Here is a 10,939-nt window from a genome sequence, read left to right as displayed (position 1 = left end):
GCCCTCATGGCCATTAATTCTGCCGGCGGTGAAGCCTGAAGCGCACACGAATTGATGTGATACATTACGTTGTACAATACCATTATACGATATAATGACTGACTTCTTTTGCGGATCACGTCTGAAGGTGATTTTGTCGATTTCTTTTGATCCAAAGTTCGTTTCACCGAGAATGGTATTCTTTGAATACTCGGAATGCTTGAAATTGACATATTCAAATTGGCGCTGATGTTTTCTCGAAAATTGCGACGACTCCATATCGTTATTCAGGCCATCATATCAACATTTTAGATAAAAAAATCAGAGTTACTCTTTTCTCTCATCGGATATGCACTATAGAAGGATGCATTTATTGTTAACGATAATTGTTAACCATCAATGAACAGCACAATTAAAATTTAATGAAAAAATATCTGTTTGTGGAAGATATTTTACGATTCGTTCGGTAAAAAACACCTCTATGGATGCTAAACTTATCCTCCTGTGCAGTAAAATTTTCCACACTGGCAGGGTATTTTTCTTCTTGCGCACATCTGAAGTTCATGGGGACGAGTGGAACTCAAATTTACTGCTAAATTTTCGATGGATTTGGGAGGTGTTTTTACTGAGCGTGTGATAGCGAAATAAAATGAACACGTTAAACTAAAATCACATTTATTCGTGGGTTTTAGCCCCTCGTTCCAATTCTATTTACACTGAGTCGGTTGTAATTTATATTAATTTGTTGAATATTACTAAATAATATCATTTAATTTACTTGAAACTGTACTGATAATTCTGAGGGGCAACTGACTCCCAAATGTCATATGTGCTTATTATCGTATGGATTCAGAAAGTCCATTCGTTATAGTTTCAGATACTTCAGGCCAAGAATCAATAGTTTGCAAATCTTCAATATATGTTGGTTGTTTAGTACAGATCGTTCTAAACTGGGTAATGGTAGACTTCAGCGAGTTAGGGACGAAGAAATAACGAGAAGTACTAATCATCGACGTAGGAACCCTTTGCAAAGCGAGAAAAAGTATTTTGTGAAAGAATTCAAGGAAATCGATATCGGTGATTGGTGTTTATTTCAGGAGGAAAAATATCACACTTGTTCATTAAGGTATGTGCTGATTTTCGCTTATTCAGAAAAGAAAACTGCGAAGCAGGGAGTTTTCGAGCGAATATGTTCGTGTCAGTGCACGGAGAGAAATTTTTGGTAAAAATTAGGCTTCCGTTCTATAAAAGTGTATCATGAGTCATCGTTTTCTCATTTCTATCGCGAAATTTAGTAAATATGAATTATGAATATATGATGATCAAATATTATTCTACGTTAGAGAAATTTTATTCTGATGAAAATAAAAATTACCATGCCGGTAGGGTAAAATTTACCCTACCGGCTTTTAAGTCATCTACATAAAAATTATTGGACTGGAAGCATAAAATTTATTATGCGTCAGGATAAAATTTCTCTAACGTAGAATAAAATTTGCTCATCATATATTAATTGTTAATACACTAACGCCGCCGCGGCCGCAAGCGGCCGCGACGTTGATGCTCGTTTATTATGCCTTTTTTTTATTGTTCCTTTTAACAATTAATGATTCATCATCGTTCCATTATGTTGAGTGTTAACACGCCCGAAAAAATTTAATAGAAATTCCTAGTGAATTCGCTAGACAATTCTATTGTATTTCTACTGAACTCAGTTTTTGGCCGTTTCCATCGAAATGTTCAATAGAACTTATTCTATAGAAAAAATCAATAGAATTCTATTTTTCTATACAACTTATTCTATAGAGATATTTTCAGCTGTACTACCCCAAGACCTTCAAAATTGTCGGATATTTCCCGAATGTTTTGTTGCATAGCAACGAGAGGGATCAGTTTTGCAGATTAAAATTTTTACTGCAAAGCTGATCCCGATCGTTGATATGCAGGAAAACTTGAGGGAAATATCCGATGAATTTTGAAGGTCGAGGGGTATTCGGAGGACAATTTCTTCAATTCTGATTTTGACCGATCAGGGTGCAGTGTGTTCGGGGTTACGGGTTAAATCAGAATTGAGGAAATTGTCTGTGGAATTTCCTTGGCTCACATTCTCTAAGTTTTTTTTTGTTTGATTTTCTTGATGAAAAGAAAAGAAAAAATAGAGTGAAAAAAACTCAGCCGAGGAAATTTCATAGAAAATATCTCAATAGAATAAGTTGTATAGAAAAATATATTTCTATTGAATTTTTCTACAGAATATTTTCTATTTGACGTTTCAATAGAAATAGCCAGAAGGTAATAGAAAGTTCAATAGAAATCCAATACAATTGTCTAGAGAATTCGCTAGGATTTTCAACTGAATTTTTTCATATGTGAAGATTAATGGTAACAATGCGTCTCGGTTAATCAATTGTTTAACCCTCTATTGTGAAAGTCTGCCTGAGTAGTACTTTTTTTGAGAATTTTTGTGCAATTGTTGTAAAAATTCGAGGTATTTCTCAAATTCTCCTTTCTCATTTCAATCAGAGTGCAGTAGTCAGTCACGTGACTTCTTCACATCAATTTTGTTCAGGAAATTCTGCCTTTATTTTCAATTGTTTTCCCATTGTTTATCCAGAAATACTAGAATATTTGAGAACTTTATCAATTTTTCTTTAGAAAACCTCGTAATTGTTTTGAATTCTTTGGAAAACTCCCAAATTATCCTACATTTGGATGAAAAAGCCGACGATTCTCTAATTTTTGAGGGAACTTGCAAATTTCCTTGAAGTTTCTATAAATCATTCTCTATTCACCTTTCCAGTGATGAATGTTATAAAGAAGCTACAATATATATTCATTAATGAATGAATTAATTTCTAAAAAGGTTCTCTTAATGAGTGCTAACATCGGGTATAGGACCTACCCTAAAATTTTCATATTCCTAGTGTCAATAGTTTCGGATTTGCATTATTATTTCAGACAACCTTTTCACATTTCTAACGCAATTGCGGCTGTGATATTGGTGGTCCTTCCATTATACCCTTTTTTCCGTGTCAGATTCAATATTTCTTATTTCGATTCATTGTTAGCTGTGAAATTTATTCATTAGCTGTGAAATTTTCATATTGCAATGAATGATTTTCTCATTGAATGAGATTTTGATCATAATTACAATCAAATTTCTTCTTGAATAAAATTCAGAGAGTAAAGTGCTGGAATTCAATGTTTGGTGATACTCTGGTAAAGGTGTGTGCCAACACTGTTATAATTTTTTCAAATCAGTTCACTCGGTAGTTCAATTAATCTGCTGTTTATATTATCAACACAATTTCGTGCTTAGAATATCGTCACCTCATGTTCTTAGCACCGAATAAAAAATTGAAACTTAAAAGGACAACTTGACTTCTCCATACTTTCTTATGAATTTAAAATTCATGTTAATGGTTCAGATAATATTTCGTAAATATCATCATTTTTGTTCTCTGCTGTTATGGAATATTGAGTCATAGATTTTTATTCATAATCGAATTTTTTAATTTAGATATTATTATTATTCTTTCAAAGTAAAACAATAGATCATAACTTTCACTGTGTTGCATTCAGATTCTCCTATACTTAACGTAAAAAATGTCGGATAATCTGATAATTCTGGCTATTGATTCTAATCAACGTTATTTGGAGAAAATTTTAGTAAACTCAACATTAAGGAAATTGAATTATTCTATTTTCCTCTGATCTAAATGATTTGGATAATTATAATTGGTTTATCAATCGAAAATACAGAGAAATTAGGTACAGAATATTCATGTCTTGAATCAGAATTTAAAAGTAGCTTTCTATCTTCATGCTGTTGAGAAATATTGAATATCTCAATCTGAATTAAATGTCTCTGTCCTAAAAATTACGAGTGAATTGTCCATGAAATTTAATTTTTTTTTCACCAATAGACTAATGATATGATTGAAAAATCGCCATTTTCGAGGTTTTTTCATATGAATAATTCTATAATAATCCATTTTCCATTCTAAGAATAATTTTTCCTGAATTGTAATGAATTTTTCCGATTTCAGAACTTCACCAAAAAACAATTTCATGCAAAAAATTATATTTTTGGAAGGTTGAACTATTTCCATTATTTATTTCTAAGAAGAGAATGTTAAAAAACGCAAGTTTGTGGCATTCCCTTCGAAAACCGCTGCTAATCCATGCTTTATTTTCGATCTTCTTCTAGCCAATTCAATAATGATTGAAAATCTTTACATAAAAAGGAGTCCGACTTTTTTTTTCATGGAGAAAATTCAATATTCTTTGATTTTGTGGTAAGGTGAATGTTCCGGTAGCTAACTCTTTAAGGAAGAGTCGATGAAAGAACGTACATAAAAATAAATTCGGTTATATTGATCATAGAGGAATTATTCTAGAGGATTATTCAACTTTATTTGACCGAAAACAATTATTTTTAGCTATAAAAAAATTAAACAAACATCAAACTAAACGAATTCATTATGTAAGAGCTATGTCCTAGTAGTTGAATCCAAAAAATGTCCATGTCCCAATACCTGAATCCCCATGTCCCAGCAGTTGAATTACAAGTTATTGCTACGGAAAGCTACACTTAATAATAAATATCGTTTATTAAATAATAGATTGGTACGAATATTATGACATATGGATCATCATCATGACATTATGCAAATAGAAGAAACATTCAGTAAGTTTCCTCAATAAAATAACACTTTTCAGATTCCAGTCGGTAGGTGTGCAGACTAAAACTTCTCTCTAGAGGAAAAATTTAGTTTGAAGAAAAAAAAAATTCTGATTATTTTATTCACGTGCACTGAAGGATTTTCGATAGTTTTATTCCCCCTGGAGCATAAGGCAGCACCGGCGTCCTGTCTATCCCATAAGAGTGCCGTAAATGATAATACAGCACTCTCATAGCCACATTATAACGGTAGATATAACTCGTAATTGCATACGTCGGACAAGCCGACAAAAGATACATCAGAGTTTCCGGGGACTGCTTGCAAGCCCGACATCGAATGTCTGGAACTTTGTGATGATTGATAATTTTCAAATAATTATTTTATTTGAATTTAACATAAGTTGTAATTTACTTTTAATTCTCGAGCACCAGTTAATTTATTTAATTTATTTTCGATCTCAATAAACCGGTAAATTAACAAATCCGGTTTATCCGTCCATTTTTCTCCTGGTTTATCTCAAGGGGGAGGGAGGACGATACTCCCTACGTTTAGCCTCCCCGAAATCAACACAACACACAAAGTATATTTTTTACTCATTCAGATATATTTAATGAATGATAATAAACTCAAACGATAAATGAACATCTTTAAATAACAAAAATAAACTGATAATAATTGGACAAGATCCGCGAGCTCACGACTGACTACTCGACAAGAAATTGACTCGACTTGATTTTATACAGAAATAATAAGAATGACAATTCTGACCTCCTTTGTTCCTCGACTGTTGACCATAGCTGACTCTACTGACAAAATAGGCTTAACTGAGACTCAATTAATTACAATAGGATCTGGAATTGATATTCCCTTAATAATGACTCGACTGTGACTGTGACTGAATAGTTAATAATAATTTCGAAGACGACGAAGACTGCGACGAAGACTGTCCGTTCTTGGTGATACCTGCCGGTGTTCTCCCAGAGGCAACGTGCTTGCTTGCACGCGGTGGCTACCTCGGGAGATCGCGGCAACGTTAGGGTTCCTACCCGAACTCTGGCCAAACAGTGGTGCCGCGTCGCGGCTCCAATTTAATTCTTACAACGACTATGATGAATCCGAGGTTCTTGGAACCGTTAACCCGCGAAATTCCCGGAACCGTCGACTCGCGAATTCCCGGAACCGTCGACCCACGAATTCCCGGAACCGATGAATCATCGTCCTCGCTCCAGACTCCTCGCGTACGTGGTTACGGCCTCCATTTCGTCGTCTGGAGGTATCCTCGTCCTCGAGGAATAGGACCTCGATCGCTGAAGCTGATAGGCGTTCCTTCAATCCTCATTGTCGTCTTCCCGACCCTGAAGAGATATTTCTTCAGGGTGACGACAATGAGTCTCCTCGGGCAAAAATGAGAACCGTCAGAACCTCTCCAATGAGGTTGCTGACGACTTTCCAGGGGTTTTCCTCATAGGAAGAAAGGGTGGAGAGACACTGACATGACGTCATTCGCATTAATTAAAATTACTAATTATGTCTGACTAAGAGGTCGTCACAACTTGCAACCCCATAACACGACTTCGATAGATTAGGGTGTTTACCACACCATCCTGGCAGGCACAAATGAAACCCTCAGTTTCGGACATCAAGCCCGCTGACTTCAAGAAAGAGAATGTCAACTGGACGGAGAGACCCTGCTCTTCCACATGGCGGAAGAATACGCCATGCATGGGCCTATCAACGAGCTGGTGGAACAAGGTGGACTGCTCCGCCGCCTTGATGGTCGCTCTACACCGAAATTTGACCATGAAAGCTAATGAATCACCAGCCAACTGACCATCTCGGCCACGACGAAATTCCAAACCGAGGGACGCCACTGCGGTAGCTGCTGCCTTATATAGGAAGGCTTGAACCCCAAGCAGCTCATGATCATGCACGAACTCCAAGTGCGGATCCAAACCATTCATAACGTCACAAGCTAAAACGAGGGCTAGATGATCATGTGCTCTACTCTAATTCTCTTCGATTTTTTTTTTAATTGTAAGAGAATTAGAATTTAGAGAAAAAAAATTTCCGCTTCACCCAGCCGGGAACCGAACCCGGGTTACCCGGGTTATCCCAGATACGCGCCGGGCACTCTTACCGACTAAGCTACCGGGAACCACAGAAATTCACTCTCAAATTCACCTCATACACCGCCTAACCTCCTTCAGGCATTAAAGAATTCGAAGAGAATTAGAATTTAGAGAGAAAAAATTTCCGCTTCACCATTATTATTATTATTATTATTATTATTCTATCCTTCCCCTCTTCCTTCAACCCTGAGAGTTTTTGCAAATACGCCTCCCTCCCCCTCTTTTCAACAGCTGGTTCAAGCTTGGCTCAACCCTGACTCATCGGGCATTGGAGGACAACCGTGGACCTTAATTCAGCCATTGGCTGAACACTGGCTTAACCATTGGCTAAATTATGGCCCACGCTTGCCTACCAACACTCGGCAAGTCGAGGTTGAGTCAAGCTTGGGACGGTTGTTGAAGCTCGGCGAGTCTTCCCTTGGGAATTTTAATACCGAAGTACACGGAGAGAAAAGTCGGGGAAAAATTCTAGTGCTCGGCACCAGAAACGAGACGCAAACTGCCGAACTCCCATATTTTAATCGACATAAGTATAAAAATTCTAAATCAGCACGGAAATTTTGCTGTAAGTTAATCAATTTTTACAAAGGAACACGAGAAAAATTCTAGAGGTGGCACTAGAAAATTTCCCGGTGTGTCAATTTTGTGGGGAATTCCGTAGAAAATTGTGGGAAAAACTTCATTAATTCTTGGTAACATTAAAAATTTTATTGTGCAGTTGGAGAATTTTTCTAGTGCTAGCACTAGAATTTTTGCCATTCTTCCTATCCTCGTACGTGTTCGCGCGACATCGGCAACGTTCGGCTCGCCGAAATGAGTCGAACAGCTGCACTCGGAAGTCCCGAGTAGAGACTTACAAATGACGTCTTCAACGTCGGGTAACGCTAGCGCGTGTTCTGCAGAATTATGTGATAATCAGGGATTACTGGGCTTATTTTTCTCTGAAAGTGTGATTAACCATATCAACTTTGTGGGAAAAAAAAGTGTGAAACAACCGGTCGTAGAAATTGTTGAAAATTACTGACATTATTCAGTGATGACGTTTTAAGATAATGTAATTCCCTGTAATCGTGGAACAAACGCAATAAAAAAAATCTATAAAAATTATTTGTTGGCATAAGGCTCATTTTTGTTGATACTGTATTACATTAACTTAAATAACGTTGATGTTATTAATCAATAATTAAGGGGAAAAAAACAAAAATTGTGGCCGGGGAAAATTTTTTTGTCTGTCGAGTAATTTTTCGTTTGCCGATAAAGAAGATTTCGTGATGAAACGTCAAATTTTCTAGTGCCGAAGAGGAAATTTTCATATGCTGGCACATGCGCCTCAATTCTAGTGCAGCACTAGAATTTTTCCCGGAATTCTCCCACAATAATTCTCTGACTTTTCTCTCCGTGTATGTATCTCCATGCTACACACTTCCCAACACCTAATAGTTTCCACATCTGCAATAATCTCTAACATAAACCAACACTGGAAGTACCATCCAAAATTGCCACTAATGAGTCCAATTTTACAAACTCCGAGGATAGAAAACTCGAGGCATTTGCCAATGATTGTTGACCCGAAAAGAATCTCGTTACTCCGACTAGATGGTGGTGTAAGCCATATCGGATTACCTGAAGCTCACATTTTAACAACCGTTGTAGTTGAAGACGAAAAAGAGGTGGAAATATCAGTCCTTGGAGGAATTTTCTATTGAATACGAAATGAATTGAAATTTTTTCCACTAGAATAAAAGAAATACCCGGACAAAGGGAATATATGATGAATTCACAAGTTCAATCATGATTTTTAGTATTCATGTCCATTCTCTATTCACATTTTTTGCATTTTCTCCGTTATTGAAATTGATCTCACTCACTGTCTGCTGCATGAGCTTCTCGTTAAATTCAACATGTAACTGGGGATTTTTCGAATATTTTGAGGAACATATCGGAATAAATCTTTCATTAGGATACAGGATATACGGAAAATGCTTGTTGCAATTTTTGTAGTCATTTCGTTTTAACGATATTGCCAGCTGGTTCCGATTGTTTACTCTGTCAGTATTCACGGGGGTATTCATAGAAGTGCTGTAGCCGCTAATAAATTGTAAACAGCAATAATTTGAAGAATACATCGGTGCAGAAACACAAGAGGATTCCCCGTCATTAAGCTGTTACAGTGAGATGGCCTTTTTTATGTTTCTTCCCTCCATTTCATATGCTCATTGAAACAGTGCGAATAGACTCCAGTTAAGTCGTTGAGTGTAACGGGAAACAAGTAGATAATTGCATGTCTTCACAAATGAGTATAATTATTGTTGCTAATAAATTAGTAATTTGGTTTCGAATGGGTAGGGTAGCTATGGTGCATGCACCGTCCACCTACGGGAAATGAGTCTTTTTTGCCAGCCTCGCACTCTACATGAAGTCATAAATGGTTAGAATAGGTTCTTCGAGGTGTTCACTCGAAGATGTGAAGAGGACTGATTTTTTAGTAACATTAAACATATTGAATTATGTAATTCAATTGCCATCGGCCAGTGAGCGATAGAATGGAGCTCTGAGGGTATGCCCACCTTGTTTTGATGACTTTTTTTTTAGCAATGCCGACCAACTGTTATAATTTTTTCTATTTTTCATTCTTCGTTTCCATTCTTTGGCTCCATTTTGAGAAAGATTTCACGTGAATAATAATAAATTATCCTGAATTAACCCGATCTTCTAGTGGCCACCGACTGCCCCAAACAATCGAGCTATCACTCGATCCCCCTCAAGCTGCAGAGTCTAACAATTCTATGGAAACCCTGCGCGGCATTACAGTAGGACTGCTGTAATTTCGAGCCGGGTATTTTCGACGGGCGGAGTCACTGCATCCCCACTCTCGCGCTTTCAGAACCCATTCCTTCCGTTTACGAAATGGCTCCATCATTTCCCGAGCATAGCCCTATGCGCCCGAGTGTTTTCCTAACCTCAATCATCGGAAAAAATGACAACGCATCAATTCCGGAGAAAAAATAATTCACAGACAATAGAAGTGAAACCGAAGGCGATAAGTGAACTCGAAGCAGGGACAGTTTCAGGGAACCAAGTGGCTCCGAAGACAGAGAGAAGCATAATGCGTTCTCTCTCTTAACTCCCCACTACGCACACTTGGCCAATGAAAGCTCGGCCGACTATTTTTGAGTTCTCGGAATTCGTTCCCCCGTCGGTTAGAAATTATAGGAGTCCTACTGGTCCCATAAACGCGGAGGCTGATAAAATAGCCAATAATAACTGATGAAGATATTTTTCTCTTATCGAAAAGGTCGCAATGCATGTTGAAACGAATAACGAACATATATTTTGCACTTCATTCAGTTATAGGGTAACTGAAAATTTGAAGAATCTTAAATTTTGGGGTCGAAATATTTTAAGAATTCGGTAAAAAGTGATTTGAATTTTTTTAAACGATGTTTCCGCACAATTTTCATATTTCCATGATTACTTTACGAATGATATTAATGATATAAAAAAAAACAGACGGAAAGATAGATAAGGTCTTGAGAAATCATTTGCCAATTCTACGTACAACTTCTTGCACTCCTGACGTCTTTGGTTAGCGTCAACATGAGAACAGCTTCAACCAATTTCCACCTCCTCGTGCTGAATGAAGCACGAAATCCAACAGCAGTGCATTACTGTGGAGTCTTTAGCATCAGACGGAGGAGAAAAAAATTCACACAAGTACGAAGGGTGAATTTGACGCCAAGTCGGATGCGGAATTGCCATCATAGTGCAATTCCGTGCCAAAGATTTTACGTGTCTGAATGTAATGCATTTTCACGGCCGTAAAAAAATTGTTCCAGTCTTCGCAATGGAGCCATTCCACTGTAATGATTAATAAACACATTTGTGAGAAAGGTTTTCCAGAGGGAAATCTGGAAGATTAGTAATTTCGATTGAATGAAACTGGCACCTATGAAGGGAAAGTTGGTGAATTTCAACAACTATTTCGTTAAAAAAAAAAAAACTAGTTGTTAAACTTCACCAATCATTTTCTTCGTGTACATTTTTTCAATTCGCAAAAAAAATTATTTGATTGAAATAAATTATTTTTTTCGGTTTAGGGAGCGCGGCCTCCTGTTTGCTGGGTTCACTCCCCCCCCCCCCCCCCCC

The sequence above is a fragment of the Diachasma alloeum genome, unplaced genomic scaffold, assembly GCF_001412515.2.
Source record: "Diachasma alloeum isolate Michigan unplaced genomic scaffold, Dall2.0 Dall_scaffold_00651, whole genome shotgun sequence".
Classification (NCBI taxonomy): domain Eukaryota; kingdom Metazoa; phylum Arthropoda; class Insecta; order Hymenoptera; family Braconidae; genus Diachasma; species Diachasma alloeum.
The sequence above is the reverse complement of the archived record's forward strand: the minus strand, read 5'-3'. Positions refer to the sequence as shown.